At 54.4% G+C, this 19,194-nt stretch overlaps 1 protein-coding gene across 1 annotated transcript in view; it reads left to right on the forward strand.

The window, feature by feature from the left end:
* Positions 1-6,276: 6,276 nt before the first annotated feature.
* NTN1 (netrin 1) overlaps positions 6,277-19,194 on the forward strand; it is a 192,933-nt gene continuing 180,015 nt past the window's right edge. The window contains exon 1 of the mRNA XM_045490402.1: positions 6,277-6,394. The gene's annotated coding sequence lies outside the window, so the exon portion shown is untranslated. The remainder of the gene's footprint in view (positions 6,395-19,194) is intronic.

The following is a 19,194-nucleotide window of genomic DNA, read 5'->3' on the forward strand; positions in this document are numbered from 1 at the left end:
GTGTCATTCACAATAGCGAAGTCATAGAAATAACTACTGTAGCCATGGACAGACAAACGGATAAATAAAAGTGGTCTATATATACAATGGACTATTATTCAGCCATAAAAAAGGGAGATCCTGCCATTTGCAACAGCACGGATGGGCCATGAGGCCATTACGTCAAGAGAGATGCGGCAGACGGAGGAAAACGAATATCGTTTGGTCTCACCCGCAAGTGTGGAATCTAAAAGCATCAAACTTGCAGATACAGAGAACAGAGCGGTGGTCGCCAGGGGGGCGGGGGGGGGGGGTGGGGGAAATGGGGAGATGTAGGTCCAAGGGTACAAAGTTTCAGTTATAGGATGAATACGTTCCTGGGATCTAAGGTGCAGCCTGGTGGGTAGAGGTAACAATCTTGCACCACAGGCTTGGAAGTTGCTCCAAAAGCAGACCGTTTACTGTTCTCATGCTAATAACGGCCACCGCAAAATAGTAACGATGTGAGGTCACGCCGCTATTAACGACCACCGCGAGGTCAAAGGGGTGATAATTAACCTCACTGTAATCATTTTCCCAATATATATGTGTATCAAAGCCCGGCATAGTACGCCTTAAATTTCTACCGTGTTGTAGGTCAATTATATCTCGGTAAAGCTTCGGGGGAGGGGGATAACAAGAACAAAAAGAAGGATACAGTCTCTGGAGTAAGAGGACTTGGATTCAATGACTGCTCTGTCACTTTGTAGCTGGGGACTTGGGGACAATTACGCTGCCTCTCCATGCCTCAGTTTCCTCACTTATTTTTTATTAAAAAAATTTTTTTTTAATGTTTATTTATTTTTGAGAGACAGAGAGAGACAGGGCGTGAGCAGGGGAGGGGCAGAGAGAGAGGGAGACACAGACTTGGAAGCAGGCTCCAGGCTCCGAGCTGTGGGCACAGAGCCCGACGCGGGGCTTGAACCCACGAACCTCGAGATCGTGAGCTGAACCTTGAGATCATGACCTGAGCTGGAGTCAGATGCTCAACCAACGGAGCCACCCAGGCACCCCTTAGTTTCCTCATTTGTAAAACAGGGCTTACGGTACTTGATTTCATACCACTGTGAACAGTAGCACTGATCCCCGTAAAGCTCTTAGAACAGGCTGGACCCGCGGTGCGGGATCAAGAAATGTTGACTATTACAATTTCTTGATCCCGCCAAGCTGCCTCCTGGTCTCGGGACCTTCCCTGTGCTGTCCTCACCACTCTCTTCACCTGGCTGTCACCTCACCAATCAAGTCTCAGCATGAATGTCACTTCCTCGGCGATGCCAGACTCCCAGCTCTGTTCACCCTAGTCTTTGCTATGGTCCCTTACCTGGTTTCTGTATTTCTTGTAACGCTCCCCCTAGCTGCAGTCGCATAACCGTGTGATTGTCTGTCTTTTCCACCTATGGGAACAGGGACTGTGTGTGCCCAGTTCCCCCTGCACCATGGTGCATGGCATACAGGAGGCGGTCAATGCATGTCTGTGCATTAGATAAGCCACGTAGGTTTACAGCGGCAGGTGTATGGATGTCTGAGCGAGGAGACATTTGGACTGTTGTCTGAAGAGCAGAAATACAGAGTTAAAGGCTTCTGACTCTTTTGTTTGATGGCGGGACGCATTCTGGACCCTTCGGCTGCCCTTTTGCGACCAGAGAGTCTGCAAGGAAATCCTCGAGGTGTCAAAACCTGTGTCCCAGCCGACCAGCTGGCCCCAAGATACCGATCGGCAGAAGGGGTGGAAACGGCTGCCCCGCTCGGGAGAGATCCGGTCTGGGTTTGCTAAACTTAGCCGAATTCCAGGAATACCAGCGGAGAGATTGGGTCATATCATACCTGCCTCTCAAGACAGACAAGCTGAGAGTTGGGGGGAGGGTGGGGGCGGGGAGAGGTGCCATAACCATGGGGAGAAAGGAGAGGCCAGATGCACAGACCGGAAAAAGCCCCAGAGCAGGTGGAGGGGGACATAATTAATGGAGCCCAGCCAACAAGCCTGTACAGGCCAACATGTCGAAACGTTGTTGCAAAGCGCCCGGGTCTCCTGGCCCCATCCCTGAGAGAGCAGAGCAAAGATAGCTGGAGACTGACCAGCCAAGCAAACGGGCGGCAGGAAATTCTCCTAAGCCAGGGGTCTGCTCCAAGGCTCTGGCCCCCGTGGCTAAAATCAGGATTATGTCTGTGCTGATTGACTTCACAGCTGGGTTTTAGGAAACGCCTCAAAAAGACCCCTGGGCTGTGCCTGAGATTGGCAGAGGAGGCCAGCCTCCCTCGGCTGCCCCCCCCCTCCCCTCTTCTGCACAAAGAGCTACATGTAGGGAGGTCCCGGTAGGAAAGGCCCCATCCCACAGCCTCCCTCTCTCTGGTCCTCTCCCTGAGTCCCAGCTCTTGTCCCAGACAAGTGGATTTGCATGGACTAGAGGAAAACAAATGCCTTTTACAGGTTAAGCCCCAGGCTGACCGAGTGTCAGCCTCGCCAGCAATGCCCAAAGCCATTTTGACCCTGGACCAATGGTCCTAGACGCAGATGTTACTGTTGAGCTGAAGGTTTGTGGGGAAGCAGTTTGGCCATCATGGTGATTGGGGGACACTACCACTTGTGAGTAATCGGGGACCACAGGTAGCAGACAGCTGCGATGTACCTAGGGGACAGTCCCGCCCAACGTTTAAGTGTCCCAAGGAACATTCGTAAAGACGAAAAAAAAAATAATAATCCGTGCCGAGTCCAGTTGTATTTTGTCAACGAACACAAAGGATTCGTATTGTTTTGTCTTGATTCACCGTGTTAACATGCACTGTGGGTTAAGCGTCCGACTTCGGCTCAGGTCATGATCTCGCGGTTCGTGGGTTCGAGCCCTGTGTCGGGCTCTGCGCTGACAGCTCAGAGCCTGGAACCTGCTTCGGATTCTGTGTCTCCCTCTCTCTCTGCCCCTTCCCCGCTTGCACTCTGTCTCTCTCTTTTTTCCAAATACAAATAAAAACATTTAAAAAGAGGGAGGAGGCACCTCGGTGGCTCAATCGGTTAAGCGTTTTTAACACACACTAACATTTCCAGGAAGGCAACTTGATCAAAAAACATTGGCCGCTTTGGAAAATCGTATCGTCCGCGGCATCTTGGTGCCCAAGGTTGTTTGAGTTACCCGAGCTACACATCTCGACCAGACCGCATTTGTTCCCGAAGTTTCCTGGTAATTCTACCCTTAGACCGCAACATTCAAATTCTTCCACTAGGTCGTCTAATGTCGCCGTGCCCGAGCACTGACACATCGAAATGTGTGTTACTTTACTTTACGTGACTTCATTTTTATTTCTCCCTCATGTTAGTCTCAGGGTCTTATGGTGGGGGAGGAAGCTGTGTGTGTGGGAAAACTACATCATTATAAGTGTCATTTCAGGATGATCAGGGAGGATGTCATGAACTATTTGTAATAAAAAGGGGGAGGATGCTTCACAGCCTTAGTTCGGTGGCTGGATATGAGCTCAGATACCCAGCAAACATTTTACCCAAGACCATGCAGGTTGGAGAAAACTTTTCCCAGTGACTAGAGAAATTTGCCGCATTATAGGTGACGTCGCTCTCCGTAGCTCGCGGATAAAGGCGGAAACACAGCAGGAGCAAACTATTTGCTGGGTTTATCAAAGCCCCGAGTTAACCAAGCCGGGTGGTACGTCTGCGCCACCTGGTGGGACATGAAAAAACAGCAGGTCTGTGAACCAGGCCTTCTCTAAGTCCAAGCGGCTGGCCAGAGCCAGGGCTGGGATTCGGACCCCGGACGTCTGGTTCCACGGTTGCCGGTCGTAATCACCATGCCACGGCCCTGCCAGTGGTTGCTCTCTGCTTTCATGGCCAAGAAAAAGATGTTAATACGCTAGTGTTGCCTTTGTAGGGGTTGTGGACATCTTCGTGCGTGGGGCAAAGCGTTGGCTTCATTCTTCTGGCAGATCCTGGGCCCCTGAAATAGCTACCTCCCCCCCCCCCCAGCTATGCCCGTAAGCTTCATGAGTGCAGAGCCCGCATTTCCTCATTCACTCCCACATCACCAGTACTTACCCCAGCACCTGATCCGTACCCTGTGCTCAGTACGTCCTTTTGATATACCCTCTGTAATTGAGGTATAATTTGCATACCCTCCAATTCATCCAGTTAAAGAGTGCGGTGGTTATTCAGGGCGCGCCTGGGTGGCTCAGCACTGGCCGTGCAGAGCCTGCTTGGGATTCTCTCTCTCTCTCCCTCCCCCTCTCTCTCTCTGCCACTCCCCCGCTGGCACTGTCTCTGCCTCTCTCAAAAATAAATAAGCTTTAAAAAAAAAGATTAAATGTATACGATGGTTTTGAGTATTTCCCCGGGGCGGTTGCAACCATCATCAGTTTATATCGCCCCCCAAAGAAAGATTACTCTGTTTCCCATTCATTCCCCATGGCCCCCAACCCCCACCAACCCCCAGCCCTAAACAACCACCAACCTCCTTGCTGTCTGTATGGATTTCTCTATTCTGGGCGTGTCCTCATAAATGGAACCCTATGACACACGGCCCTTGGTACCTGGTTTCTTTCACGCAGCATCCCGTCCGCCAAGGTTCATCCAATTTTCAGCATGGATGGGGACTTCGTTCCTTTCCGTGGCCGAATAACATTGCATTATGTGAATCTGCCGCATTTTATTTACCCCTTCATCAGTTAATGGCTGATTTGGGTTATTATTCCTTTGGGGTTATCATGAACAATGGCTGCTCTAAATATTTGTGTACAAGTTTTGGTGCGGACTTGCATTGTCATCGCTCTTGGGTGTATACCTAAGAGTAGAATTGCTAGGTCATATGACAACTGTTATGTTTAACCTCTTGAGGAATTGCCAGGCTGTCTTCCAATGGCTGCACCCTTCCTCCCCCCCTCCCCCATTCCCATCAGGAATGCACGAGGGTTCCAATTTCTTTACATCCTCGCCAAAACTTGTTATTGCCTGTCTTTTTCACTATAGCCTTCCTACTTGGTGTGAAATGCTAGAGACAGAATCCGAAGCAGGCTCCAGGCTCTGAGCTGTCAGCACAGAGCCCGACCCGGGGCTCGAACCCACCCAGGAATGGTGAGATCATGACCTGAGCTGAAGTGGGTCACTCAACCAACTGAGCCACCCAGGCGCCCCTCCCCTGTTTACTCTTAACAACATCCCTTTCTTGCAAAGTTGGACTTGTAAACGAAGGGTTGTGGGTGCTGTATCCTCCAGGATCCTACATCTACCTCCTGCCTGCGTAGATGTGAACAGAGACATTCTTGGACAGGCAAAGACTCAGAAAGGACACCGTCCACCTGTCCTTCCCTCAGGCTTTCTCAAAGCAACATCTCAGTTGCGCCAGAAACTACAGTAGGAAACTCAGGAACAAGGAAGGCGTTTGTATAAAAGAAATAGTGAACAGTGAAAACAAAACCTGAGTTAATTATTAATGCAGCTTGAAATCCCAATATCAATGTCAAAAAAAAAAAAAATAATTTTTTTGAAAGGGAAGACACAGGATTTTACCATTTTGATCACGGCCTGGAGCTAAAAGGATGGTTTGTGCCCGCCAGCCGGCGCCCGGCCGCCGCGGGGAGCTCTGCGCGGGGTCCCCCAGGTGCCGGCCGCGCGTGAACGCGGTCACGACCCTGAACTTGGAGGAGGTAACGCGGGAGAGTTGCTCTAGGCTCTTTCCAGGCCGACTCCTGCTTCTCGCCTGAGGAACTGGCGTTCCTTCAGCCTTCCCTCGGGTCCTCTTAAACTTTCCTGTTTCAGGAGTGTGAATGACACTTCCCCCCCTCGGTTTTAAGTGGCGACGGCTCTGCCTCTGTTTTATCGCCCCGGGTCCTGTCCGCGGTGATTGGGGGAGGCGTGTCAGCTCGCCATCTTGGATCAAGGGCGACAGTACCGGTTTCGCGCGGACCTAAGGCGCGTCCCGAGGTGATGACAGTGGGGGACGGAGTCGCACGTCCTTGGACAAGACTTTCCAACCCTCTCCTCCGCGCCCCCCTCCCCCGCGCGGCCCCAGCACCCGGTCCAAAAATAGCTTCCGCCGACCCCCAGGCCATCCTAAGCCAGAGTGCGTAGGATGAGTGGCTCCCTCTGGGGCATCCGGGGGTCCCCAGCTGTCCCCATCCTGCCCTCCCGTGCTCCGGGCTGCGCGCGGCAGGAGCGGGCGCCGCAGGGCGCGGAGTGGGAGCGCGCGGCCGGGGCCGTGCCCGGGGCGGGCCGGGAGCAGGGTGGCCGCGGGGGTGAGGAGCCGCCCGGGCCCGGCCGGCCTGACACCACCTGGCGGAGTCTCGGGGAAGAGTCTTAAAGGCGCGCGCTCCTCCGCGCCCCTCGCACTCCAGCGGGAGCCGCCGAGAGCTCGCCTCCCTCTCCCGCCCGGCGCCTCGGGAGGTAAGTGCCGTCCGCCCAGCCGGAGTCGGGGCCCCGGGGGGGCGGCCCGGGGCTGCCCCGCGCTCGGGAAGCTGCGGCCGGGGCTGCGGTCGGTGGGGGGTGGGGGGGAGGCGGCGCCCAAGTTTGGGGAAGGCCTCGGAGGGCAGCGCGAGCGGCGCAGCGCCGGGGCCGGGGCCGGGCGCGGGTGGCGGGCGGCTGGGGCCGTCCGGGGGCAACCCGGCCCCCCGCGCCGCCTCGGGGACCCGCACCCGCGCGCGGCGCACGGCCGCGCCTCCGCCCCGCGCTCTGCGCACTTGGCGCGCTCGGCCCGCGGTCCCGGGCGAGCCCCCAGCCGGCCGCAGCCGCGACCCCCGCGCCGCGCCACCCCGCCCGCCGGGTCCCCGCGGCCCGCTCGCCCCGCGGTCGCGCCGGGTCACGCCGGCAGGTCGCGCTCGGCCGCCGGCCAAGCCCGCCCGGGCCCCGCCGCGCCCGCGCCCGCGCCCCGGGCCACCCCGCCCGGCCTCTCGGCGCTGCGCCCCTCGCCTTCCCCATCTCCAGCCGCTCGCTATTTTCACACCTCCCGGTGCCCCGGCCCCGGCGCCCGATTCAGTGCTTAGTAATTAATTTGGCGTTTCAGAATGGTCAGCGGGCTGGATAATGGGCGCATTCATCCCCCGGGCTAATCTGAACAGAGGTGGGAAGAAAGGCTTTCACAGACAGAAAATGCCATTCGCTGAGCGCTCAAAGGGGCTGTCACTCCCAGAATAAATCGCCGCCGCGCCCGCCGGCTTCTCTGGCCATTTCCATACAGCCCCGGCCCCGCGCCGCGGACCCGCCGGCCTCGGCCTCGGCTCCCGGGAATCTCCCTCGAGGGCCTTCGACGGGAAAAGTCGGTTGAGGGCGAGACCCGGGCGGGGGTCGAGGGGAAACGGGGAAGCCGGGGGGCTCGGGTTAAGGCCGCAGGGGACAAAGAGCTTGATTAGAAAATCAAATGCTAAACTAGAAGGAGGCGCTGCTAATTCAAGGCGCGGACGTTGGAGCGGGGCCTTGGGGAGCATCCGTCCCAAAGCCCGCGCGGTTCGCAGGAGAGAAGGACCCCGCGGCCCAGAGGCGCCCGTAGCGTGCCCGGGGTCACGCAGCAAGCTTCTGGATCTCCCAAATTGTGAATGGAATCCAACGCACAAGCCTTAGATCGTAGGGACAGGGCCTGCTGGTGCAATCCCGACCCTCCCCAGACGCTTCACTCTGGGGTCCCCGCGAGATCAGCTCTTTAGCCCCGGGGCCCGCCTTGGCCTCCAGCTCGCCGCTCCTTGCCCGGACCCTACGGTCGGCCTCGGTGCATGGGCTGAGTTCCAGCGGCTTTATCCTCTGACCTCTTCTCGACCCGGGGTCGCCGCGAGTGTTGGGCACCAACGGCCTTCGAGCTCTGAAAGCGGGGGCCTCTCCGTGGGGGCGCCCTCTGCCCTCTGGCGAAGCGGGATCGCGCGCCGCAGCCGCGGCCCTAACCCCGCGGACCGCGCGCCGACAGCGCCCCCAGCCCGGCTGCCGAGCCTCCGGGTGGGCAGGGCTGGCTTGGCTCTATCCAGGGTGAGGCACCAGGCACTCGGTTTTCCTGCTGCTGGGGCTCGCCGTGTGTCCCCCTCGAGGGACAGATTTGGCTCTGGTCACCTCTGCCCGGCGGGACCCTCCCATCAAGGGAAGAGAAGGAGCAGTGACCCCTCTTAAGATCCAACTTCAGCTCCGTCGAGACGCTGGAATGACCAGGGAAGCAGCTGGGGGTGGGGTGGGGCGGGGGGGAGGAGGGGGCCTTTCTGGAATGGCCAGATGCGTGTCCCAGAGCTTATAGCCACGGATCTCACCTCTCCTCACCCGCTTCTGAGTGGAAGTCACTCTTCCCTACTCTGACCCAGTTTCCTTGTCTGCAGAGCAAAGAGGAAATGGGAACAGGCTTGACTCCAAGCGGGGACCCTCAGTGGAAGGATCCCACAGACCACTCACACCCCCAGCCACCAACCAGCTGACGTCTGTCCCAGTTGGTCAGAGGAGCCGGGTTACAGTGCGTTTGTCAGACTCTGGCATCGGCCTTGGGCCGGAACCCCAGAGAGAGCTTCCCTAGGCCTGGGGAGGGGCCCGGAAATCTGCATTTTTGAAAACAAGCTTCCCGAAGCATTTTTGATGCAGGTGGTGTAGGGGCTGTTTTTAGGGACATAGTTTAGGAAACTGGGCTCTGTCCCCGGCTGCCCCCCTCCCTTCCTGGGACCCACGGTTGTGTGGTGTTCTTTATATCTGATCAGCAGTAAAATTGCTTCCTCCTACCCCCACTGGAGGCCCAAAGTGGGAGGGGGGGTCTACTCCTAGGAGATACCTGGGGATCCCCTGAATGTGCGGCCTGCGAGGGAAAGACTGTGGGTGAGCTGAGCACCCCACCAAACGAGGACGGTCGATGTGGGCTGCAGGCCGACTGGACGTTGAACCCCCAAACCTAGGGGCCTTTTCTTACCAACACGCTTTTATCGCAGGACTTAACACAGCAGCCCCGCCCCCCACCAGTACAAATGTGCCCAGAGCCCCCCTCCCCGCCTTGGCAAGGCAAACCCTGTCCACACTAGGGACAGAGAAGCTGCTCCCCAGAGGGGATCCGTGCCAGGAATAACCCAGGTGTGAGCTGTGGCCCGCAACACCCGACACCTGCCCCTTCACCAGGCTGGGGCTCAGAGGAGAGTAGGCGTGAGGGGGGGAAGGGGGAAGGCCCAGAAGAGTGGGAGAAAGCGGGGGGGGGGGAGTAGGAGAAGCTGTTAAAAATGGGGCTGGGGGGGGAGAGGAGGGGACGAGTCCCTATTTATGTAAGCCGTTTGTAGCTGTGGATTGTAAAACTGGGCAGCATTCTTTGGAGTAATTCATAGTGTTTGGACAAGACAAACATTGTTCTGCTTTAAACAAACCTCCAGAAAGGTCAGCCTGGTTCATCCCTTTGCTGCGAGTCTCTGAGACTATCCAGATGATGAGAAAATCAGATCTTAGCTGAGGGGGCCCAGGCAGGAGACAGCTGTCTCCTGAGTCCTTTGGACCCAGGGTGAGGGCACCCAGCCCAGGGAGGGTGCTTGGCTGCCGTTGAAAACGGCTGATTCCCGCTCTGGAGCCAGGAGACGTGGTATGTGTGTGTGTGTGTGTGTGTGTGTGTGTGACAGATTATGGAATTTTGATTCTGCCAAGGATCATCCGAGTCCTAGAGCGAGCCCAACATGACCTGCAAGGCCATGCTCCGTCTGGGCCCCTCTCTGTTCACTCAGCAAGCAGGTTTTCCGTGCCTGCCCTGTGTCGAGCTCCGCGCTAGGCGTCGGGCGTGCAGCAGTGAGCACGGGGGACGACGCGAGCCGTCATGGGTCAGGGTCTGCTACGCCCCCCTCCCCCGGGCCTCCCTAAGAAGAGAAACTTCTCGCGATTTCCCTTCCAGCCGCCCTACGGCCACCACCATCGCGGCCACGAGCCCCCTGGCGGAGACCCAGGGCGCCAGCTCCCGGACCAGCCTGACAGCAAGTGTGGGGCTCCACACGCGTGAGCTGCTGCCGGGATTGTCACTGTGACTGCGATGGCGATGCAGACTGTGGTTGTGCTCGTGGCTGTGGCTGTGGTTGTGGTTGTGATTCTGCCTCTGACAGTGACTATGGTTGCGATGGTGACTGTGGTTAGGGTTGTGAGGGTGATGGAGATGGTGGCTGTGATGGTGACAGTGATGGTGACTATGATGGTGACTCTGGCGGTGACTGTGATTATGGTTGTGATGGTGACAGTGATGGTGATGGTGACTATGGTCATGATGGTGATGGTGACAGTGACTATGGTTGTGAGGGTGACTGTGATGGTGATGGTGACAGTGACGGTGATGGTGACTATGGTCATGATGGTGATGGTGACAGTGACTATGGTTGTGAGGGTGACTGTGATGGTGATGGTGACAGTGACGGTGATGGTGACTATGGTCATGATGGTGATGGTGACAGTGACTATGGTTGTGAGGGTGACTGTGATGGTGATGGTGACAGTGATGGTGATGGTGACTATGGTCATGATGGTGATGGTGACAGTGACTATGGTTGTGAGGGTGACTGTGATGGTGATGGTGACAGTGATGGTGATGGTGACTATGGTCATGATGGTGATGGTGACAGTGACTATGGTTGTGAGGGTGACTGTGATGGTGATGGTGACAGTGATGGTGATGGTGACTATGGTCATGATGGTGATGGTGACAGTGACTATGGTTGTGAGGGTGACTGTGATGGTGACGGTGACAGTGATGGTGATGGTGACTATGGTCATGATGGTGATGGTGACAGTGACTATGGTTGTGAGGGTGACTGTGATGGTGACGGTGACTGTGATGGTGACAGTGATTACAACAGTGATGGTGACTCTGGTGGTGATTCTGGTGGTGACCGTGATTATGGTGATTATGTGATGGTGACTGATTATGTCTGTGATGGTGACAGTGATGTGACTGTGGTTGTGATGGTGACGGTGACTGTGATGGTGGCCGGGTCGTTGTGGCTGTGATCATGATTACGGACTCCACCAACCCCAAGCTGAGATCTCCCCAACCCCAAGCTGAAGTGGTTTCTTTTAACAATACTTATCGTTCGTGCTCATTGACCTACCAGTAATTAGTAAAGTATTGTTAACACCAAGTCCAGACTTTTGTGGTACCAGTGTCACCGTCCCCTACTTGATCTCCAGTGGCCCAGGGCAGTTCGTCATCCTCTCTAGAGGGGGGTGGCCCTGTGGTAACCATGGCGAGGGCAGTTGTACAGGGTTCTTTATAAAAAGTGTATTCGTTTGGAGCTCGGGACATCTCGCGGTCTTTTGTACTCGGTACTCCTGATATACCCACGGAAGAGATGGGAGGGAGGAAGGGAGGGAGGGTGGCAGGCAGGGAGGAGACCGAGAACGCTTCCATCCCTGTTTCTCAGGAGAGGTGACTGCCGCTCCCGGAGGCGAAACGACTTGCCCGCTGACTCAGTCAGCCCAGGCTGCTGTAACAGAACACCACCGGCCGGGAAGGCTTGAGCGATAGACATCTACTTCTCACAAGTTGGAGGCTGGGAAGCCCAAGACCAAGGTGCCGGCCAGTTTGGTTCCCGGTGAAGGCTCTCTTCCTGGTCTGTAGATGACTGCCTTCGCGCTGCATCCTCACACGGCCAGGAGAGAGATCGTGTCTCTCATAAGGACACCGCCTTCATGACCTGATTCCCCCCTAAAGGCCCTACCTCCAGATACCATCACACTGGGGATTAGGGCTTCAACACATGACTTCGGGAGGGACATAATTGCGTAGTCCAAGCACCTACTGTCACGGGGGTGTAGAGCTGAAGGTGTGACTGGAGCACAATCCTAGTGATCTTCTCGGGCCTGCCCTGCTGACCCCTCAAGGAGCTCCTCGCAAGCAGCAACGGGAAGCTGGGTGCCCGCACAGACCCCACAAACCACACACGCAGCCAGAGGCTAGGAGGTCGCTCTGCAGGGTGGGTCGCGTCCATGCAGCCCTGTGTCTACTTTCTGGCATCATTCGCGGGGCTAGTGTGCTGGCTCCTCCTTGCCTGAAGGGCAACATCAGTGAGAGAGAGAGAGGTTCTCTTCCTCCCCCAATCCTACGTTCCTTTAACACCTTGTTGTGGTCGAATAATCTGTGCACTCACCCAATCCGAATCAATGGTCCGTGTCTGTTTTCATCCTGTACTACCTCTTGGAATGAAGTCCCCTAAACTTTCTCCCTGTGTGACGTGTAGACCAGCAATACCTTATTTCACCGACATTTTGGGGGGGGAAATAAGCTATTCTACGTAGTTGATTTTGGCAAGAAACAGAAGCTTACTCCTTTATATATAGAAACTTTTTATGCAATCATTTGTCATGAAAAACATTTTTTCCATCAAATCATGATATTTTCCCCCCACCTAAGTTAGCAGGATCGAATGTAGCAGGTTTTCCCTAGGTGTGGTCGAGTGGGTGACCCATAACCTACTTTGATGACTCCCAGCCATCTTTAGGAACATCATCTCCTGGGCAGTTCACTCAACCTCCCTGCCTCTGTTTCTTCCCTTGGAAGAAGATGCTTTCTGAGGGCTCTTCCCATCCTTCTCCAACTCCGCTGGGCTCCAATACAGCGGCACCCTTGGGAATTTGAGTGGGACCTGTTCTGAATCCCTCAGTGGTGACTGGGATAGACTTCGTAGAGTCACAACGTCCAGTGGTCTCCCATTCTTTCAAGCATCCTAATATGTGGTTCCAGAAGAACCGAAGGTGCCTGACCTCAGTGTATAAACACCTCGAAGTGAAGAGCTTCTGGCTTCCCCGTGGGCTAAGACCCCTCATATTGTGGCTCCTTTTCTCTCAAATGCTCAGGAGACTATCGAAACTTCTTCCCGACTGGGTCCTGAATCATAAAGGGGCTGGAATCCTGGCTTCCAGAAAAGGGGGCTTATGACACCCCAACACACAGCGAGCTCTCGGCAAGCCTATGCAGAAAATGCTCAACTCAGCATTGTGGGAGGGAATGGACAGCGAGATTCTGTCACTGCTCATGAGGAGAAGACCAAAAGCAAGACTTCAGGAACATTTCAGGATCAGACTATTAGTGGTCCCTCTCTTTGTTCCTTTCATTTACCCCAAGCTCACCCTTTAAGATTTGAGGGGGACCCTCTTCATTCTGGCAGCCCTGGGATTTGCTGGTAAATGGCCACGATAACAAACTCCCATAGCCTTGGTGGCTTTCCACAACAGACATCTATCCTCTCACAATTCTAGAGGCTGGAGGTTTGAAGTCAGTATCCCTGGATTGAAATCAAGGGCTGTGCTCCCTCCAGAGGTTCTGGAGGAGAACAAGTCCCTTGTCTTTTTCAATTTCTGGTGGCCGCTGGCATTCTTGGCTTGTGACTGCGTCACTGTCATTTCTGCCTCTGACTTCATGTGGCTTCTCCTCTTGCATCTTGTCAGCTCTCCCTCTGCTTCTCTCTTAGGACATTTGGGATGGCATTTAGGGTCCACCCAGATAATCCACAGCGATCTTCCCATCTCATAGTCTCTAACTGAGTCACGTCAGCAAAGACCTTGTTTTGCCATATAAGGTCACATTCACAGGTCCCAGGGATTACGACACAAGTGGCTTCTTGGGGGGGGGGGCATTTTTCCATAATTCTGTGGGTTTTAGTTGCTTAATTTTAATGAATTTGTAGTGCATTCCTAGTCTGTGCCTGGCAGCGTGTGAAACAGTGGGTCCCCCTCCCTCAAGACGCCCATGGATTAGTCAAGTCAGGGCAACGATGTGGTGTTAAGAACCATGGGAAAAACAACTCCAAGGCCCTAGAGGTACCCAGGATGGGTCCCAAAGTGTTCAGATTCTTTATCAAGCTCTGTAAGACCGTGCATACCCTGGCCTGCCCTCACCTCTCTGACCTCATCTCCTACCACTCTCCATCTCGCTGCCCAAGCCCCCACCAAGCTGGCCTCCTTCTTGTTCCTCATGCAAGTCAAGCTGTGCCTCAGGACTTCCGCACTTGTTTTCTCTGCCTGGAGCACACATTTCGCCCCCCCCTCCCCATACCCCCACAGCTCCCTTCCTCACTTAACTCTCCTCTACTGGATCCTTCTCGGAGAGGCAATCCCCCTCCCCGACCCCAGTACCTTGTGTAAAATGCGTCTTCTTTCCTGACACTCTCCATCCCATCCTCTGCTTTATTCATGTTACCAGATCTTATCACAATCATGTTTCTCTGGTCCAGGCCATCTCCATCTCCGAGGGCATTTTGAGATGTGATGACTAGAACTTTCCAGAAGATCCTAAACTTAAATGCATCCTGTTTCATTTCCAACTCCTTTTCTGAAAATTTATTTAGCTTTTGTGGGGAAGGCTGTGCTTAGTGACACATTGGGCTAAATTTCAAGTGGATCAGAATGGTGTGGGAGAATAGGAGGCTCTTCTAGGGAGGGATGTGTAAATGTGAGGAGCCATTTTTTCAGTGGTGGAAATGACTGGTGTGTGCAGGGAGGTGGGACCTACTGTCATTTAACGGGCAGGGGTCCGGGATGCTAAATGTCCAGCGGTGGCATTAGACCGTTCTGCCCAGTGAGGAATTTTCTGGCCCTAAAGGTGAACAGCACCCCTGTGGGGAAACAATTTTAAGGAAACAGTCTGTATTCTGGCCCTAAAATAGCATTTTTCAACTGTGACTAAAAACCTTTAGCCCTATAATAGTTTTTCAGGCTATTTCTCCCCCAAATACATCACCTTCTGCTAACCATATGTCCCCGGCCCATTTATACTTTCCATTTTTTAATTTTTTAAAGTTTTATTTGAGAGAGAGAAAGAGGAGGAGAGAGAGAGAGAGAGAGAGAGAGAGAGGCAGAGGGAGAAGGAGAGAGAATGCCAAGCAGGCTCCAGACTCAGCGTGGAGCCCAATGTGGGGCTCAATCCTACGACCCTGGGATCATGACCTGAGTCAAAATCAAGAGTCAGACATTCAACCGACTGAGCTACCCAGATGCCCCTGCCTGCACTATCTCTTGAGAGCCTCCCAGTCATTCCCTTCCTCTGGGTAATCACTGCAATGTCACCTCTGGACTTTGAGGTTTCCCTGAGGGGATGTCCTCCAGAGTGTGTGTCAGTGTTGAATGAACTGAACCCCAACTCTGGACTCAAGAGAACCCCCTCCCCCAACGACTTTCTCCACCCACAGGACTCTCTTCTTATTTTCATTCTTTGTTTCCTTCCACCCATGACAAAGCTTCCCACCACGAACCATTTTCCTTATCTTAATAGCGTTCAGGGTGGGACCTTGTCAAAAGCTTCTCGCAAATGAAAATAAACGACAGGGGCTCGGTCCCCTTATCCCCGGGGCATTTTCACCCCTTCAAAGAGCTCTGGTAGATTAAAGGATTTGGGGGATTTGGGGTTTGTATGGGCTTCTGTGCCCAACTGCTGAATCCTCAGCCAAGAAGCCAGGCAATAGGGGAGGCCCGAGCTCAAGATGAGAATCATCCACACCGCTGAGGAAATGGCTAAATCTCCAGGAACCCTACACTCTCTGCAGGCCTGTTCTTCTATGCTCCAAAACTGTTTCCAGAACAGTCCTATCTCCCGAAATTCTGCCAAGGAAAGGGGATCCCTTGAGCAACCCTCCAGGAGGCCCACCGGGAGAGCTGACCTCTAGAAATACGGGGATGCCCCTAATTCTTCCAGGGTGAGGGATCCGGGAGCCAGATCTGGGGATGTCGAGAGTCAAAAGCCAGAAAACCCCTACACTGTCATCTCTCGGGCCAGCTTCTTTCTTTTCACAGCCATCTTTTCAATCAGCCTCCAAAGCCTGTATGGTACCCGCGATGACCCCCATTTCACCGCGAGATGGGCAAAGCAAGGTCACACAGCTGGTCAGGGGTGGCCAGAACTCAAGGTTTGCCTGCCTCCATTTCTTCCTGTTTCTGAGGGAAACACTGTCGAAGCAGGCCACCCTGACCTTTGTGGGGAGCCCGGGCGCCTGCATCAGACTCTTCCGTTGCTGCAGTGTCCAGCCTCCGTCGGGGGTCCCGGGGACCCAATTGTTTCGTGTCTGCCCTCCTAACACAACCAGACACACTCAGAAGCTCAGTCGAGTCAGGTCCCAGCTCATAGTTCAGGCAGACACACATCCCTTCCGCTGTCCAGCCGTAGCTGAGGCCCGTATGTGTCAAAAGCTTATTGTCAGCCAAGCCTGTCTTGCCCGTGGGTGGTGACTGAGACCTCCGGACCCTGGCACCGCCCCGTGTCGGTTCAAATCCCTGCTCGTCTGCTTACCGGTGATGCCGTCTACTTCAGCACAGTAATTTTCTGTAGTTCAGCTTCCTCCTCCGTAAAGAGGAGATGATGAGGCTATCTGCATCCATCCTGCAAGGCTGTTACCAGTATTCCGAGTTAGCCGTTGATGGAATGCTTAGAAGACGGCTTGGCACACAGTAAGCATTCAATAAATGCTTGATTTAGAAAGTAGGACCCGCGGTCATGCCCAGGATGAAGGTCCTTGGTCATCTCACCTCTCCTGAGCCTTTACTCTCAAACCATCAGCCTGGGCCATCCGGTGCCCTCCCCTGCGTCCTCACCGTGTTCACTGATGGCTCCCCCCCCCCCCCAACCTTCACGCTTACCCCCCGAGCCTGGCCCTCACTCACACCACGGGCCTCTTCAGTGGGACGATTCTCCCACACCATACCGCCCAACGCCCAGGACAGGGGGCCGCTGTCCTCCTCCACCTGCAAAGTTCTTTTCAGCTTCTTCGGAGAAACGAAACCCTGCTCCTTTAAGGCCAGAGCCACACACACCTGTTCTAGCTTCCACAGCTCCTTCTTGGAATCCGCCCGCCTCCGCCCCACAATCCAGGGCATGCTCCTCTTTCTTTGAAGACACCAGACCCTGGTTCAGCCTTCATCTCTGCCCCAAGTCCTGAGGCTGGTCCAGTGCGTCTTTAAGACGCAGGTGGACAGGGGCGCCTAGGTGGCTCCGTCGGTTGAGCGTCTGACTTCAGCTCAGGTCATGGTCTCACGGTTCGTGGGTTCGAGCCCCGTGTTGGGCTCTGTGCTGACAGCTCGGAGCCTGGGGCCTGCTTTGGATTCTGTGTCTCCCTTTCTCTCGCTGCCCCTTCCCTGCTCATGCTCTGTCTCTCTCTGTCTCTCAAAAAATAAACGTTAAAAAAAAAAAAAAGATACTCATCCAGCACCTTGACCTCCTTATCTCCAGTCACCTTCCCCTCTGCCTCCCAGCAGAAAGCCCCCTCTTGTCCTCAGCGGGCCTTGTCATCACCCACCTCTGGAATCTTTAATTCAGACTCCAGCTACTCACCACACCTCTTCTGTCTTCCTGAATCTTCTAGACCAGCTCTGTCCAATAGGACTTTCTGTGATGATAGAAGGGATCTTTATTGCCTCTGTCCAAATGAGGGTCAATTGAGGAAGCTTTAACCTCATTTCATTTTATATCTTTCCTTATTTATTTTTTATTACTAAAAATTGTTTTGCAATGTTTAATTATTTTTGAGAGACAGAGAGGGAGACAGAATCCAAAGCAGGATCCAGGCTCTGAGCTGTCAGCACAGAGCCTGACGCGGGGCTCGAACCCACACACCGTGAGATCATGACCTGTGCCGAAGTTGGATGCTTAACCGACTGAGCCCCCCAGGCGCCCCCGTTATTTCATTTTAAATCACTCAAGCTGGAATCGAAATAGCTCCATGTGGTTCCTGGCTGCCGTATTGGACAGCACGGCTCTAGAACCCTGGCCTCCAGTTCCTCCGTCCATGGCCTGTCTTCACTTTTTCTCTCTTTAACTTTACTTCTGTGGCCCATCCCAGCAGCCGCCTTCTTCCCCTTCCGTCCTACCTCCTGGAAAAGACCTGCTACTCCAGATTAATTCAGTGGTTCTGCTTTTTCTAGGTCTACACAAGGGCTGCTGAGCACTGCGGGGTGGGGGGTGGGGTGGGGTGGGGGGTGGCTTTGCCGGTCGGGGCTTTCTTTCTCGCAGATGGTCGCCCACCTCAGCAGGACCTTGAGTTCTGGCCAGCAAGCATCAGCCTGTCCTACATAATGACCCAATCAAGCTTTTACCTATCGTTAAACCTCTAATATTTCTACTTGCTCCCGTGCCCTCAGGAGATGCTGTCGCTCTCTGTTCCGCTGAACCAAGAAGTGGCTGACGGCCACTTCTCCAAGGCTGATTCTATCCGTCTTCAACCTCTCTGCGTCTGTTCCTTCCTATCACCCTTTCTCTTTCCTTCCACGTGTTTGCGCACTTTGTGAACGTTGTCTACCCTTGCTGTCCCTGCTTTCATGACCTGAGGCAGCCTGGCTTCTGTCCCCACCACTCCTCTGCCACTGCCAGCCAAACAGCCAAGGTCACCCACGACTTCCTGGCCGTTCAGTCAACCCAAAGGACTTGTTTCAGGTCTTATCTTGACCGTGAAAGCATGTGGACACTGCTCACCACCCTTCCTTCCTTGAAACACCCCTGTTGATTTCTAGGGCGCCTGAGCCTTCTGGCTTTCCTCCTCCTCCTCCTCCCCCTCCTGCTCCTCCTCCTCTATTTCTAAATTTTCTTGTAAAACGGCCACATTCTCCTCTTCCTAGAAGGATCCTTAGGCTTCCCAGGTAAGGCTGGGCACCAAGAATGGCGTTCCCCCTCCCGATGCATTCCTTCCAGAAACACCTGGGGATTTGCTTTCTCACCCAAGAGCTGCACTGTTGTGTTTTGAACCTCTGTGTGTGCTCTGGACCCTGCTGCTCAAGCCCAACATGCCTTTTCGGGTGTGTATTTATAACCCCCACTGTGAGAAGCTCGCACAACACTTGGACATCTGTTTTTTTCATTTGTCCCCTCGGAGGGCAGTATACTTTAGGGAGGGACACTGACAAATTAGAGGCATTGGGAGAGGCTGCCGAATGGCCAGAAAACTGTCCCGTGGGAAATCGTGAAGCAAACTGGAAACATCGTGCCGAACAGATAAAAATGAAGGATGATAGAGGGCTGACTTCAAAACTTTGAGGAGGCAGAGAGCCTTGGTTTGGGCTTCCGTGTGGGGCTGGAATGGAATCAAGTGTATTAGTGGCAGGGAGGCGGGTTTTGATCGGAGGGAGACAAGTTCTACTGTGTCCCAGAATGTTCTGGACCTCCAGGATACAGACAGTCCTGCCCACCAGGAACTATTAAAGAAGATATGCTCAGTACCTAGTCACTTAGTCACTTAGTCACTTAGTACCCAAGTGACCACAGTAAAAGATCAAAGTGCCCCTGTCCCCCCACCCCAAGA

This window comes from Leopardus geoffroyi, chromosome E1, assembly GCF_018350155.1.
Source record: "Leopardus geoffroyi isolate Oge1 chromosome E1, O.geoffroyi_Oge1_pat1.0, whole genome shotgun sequence".
Lineage (NCBI taxonomy): Eukaryota > Metazoa > Chordata > Mammalia > Carnivora > Felidae > Leopardus > Leopardus geoffroyi.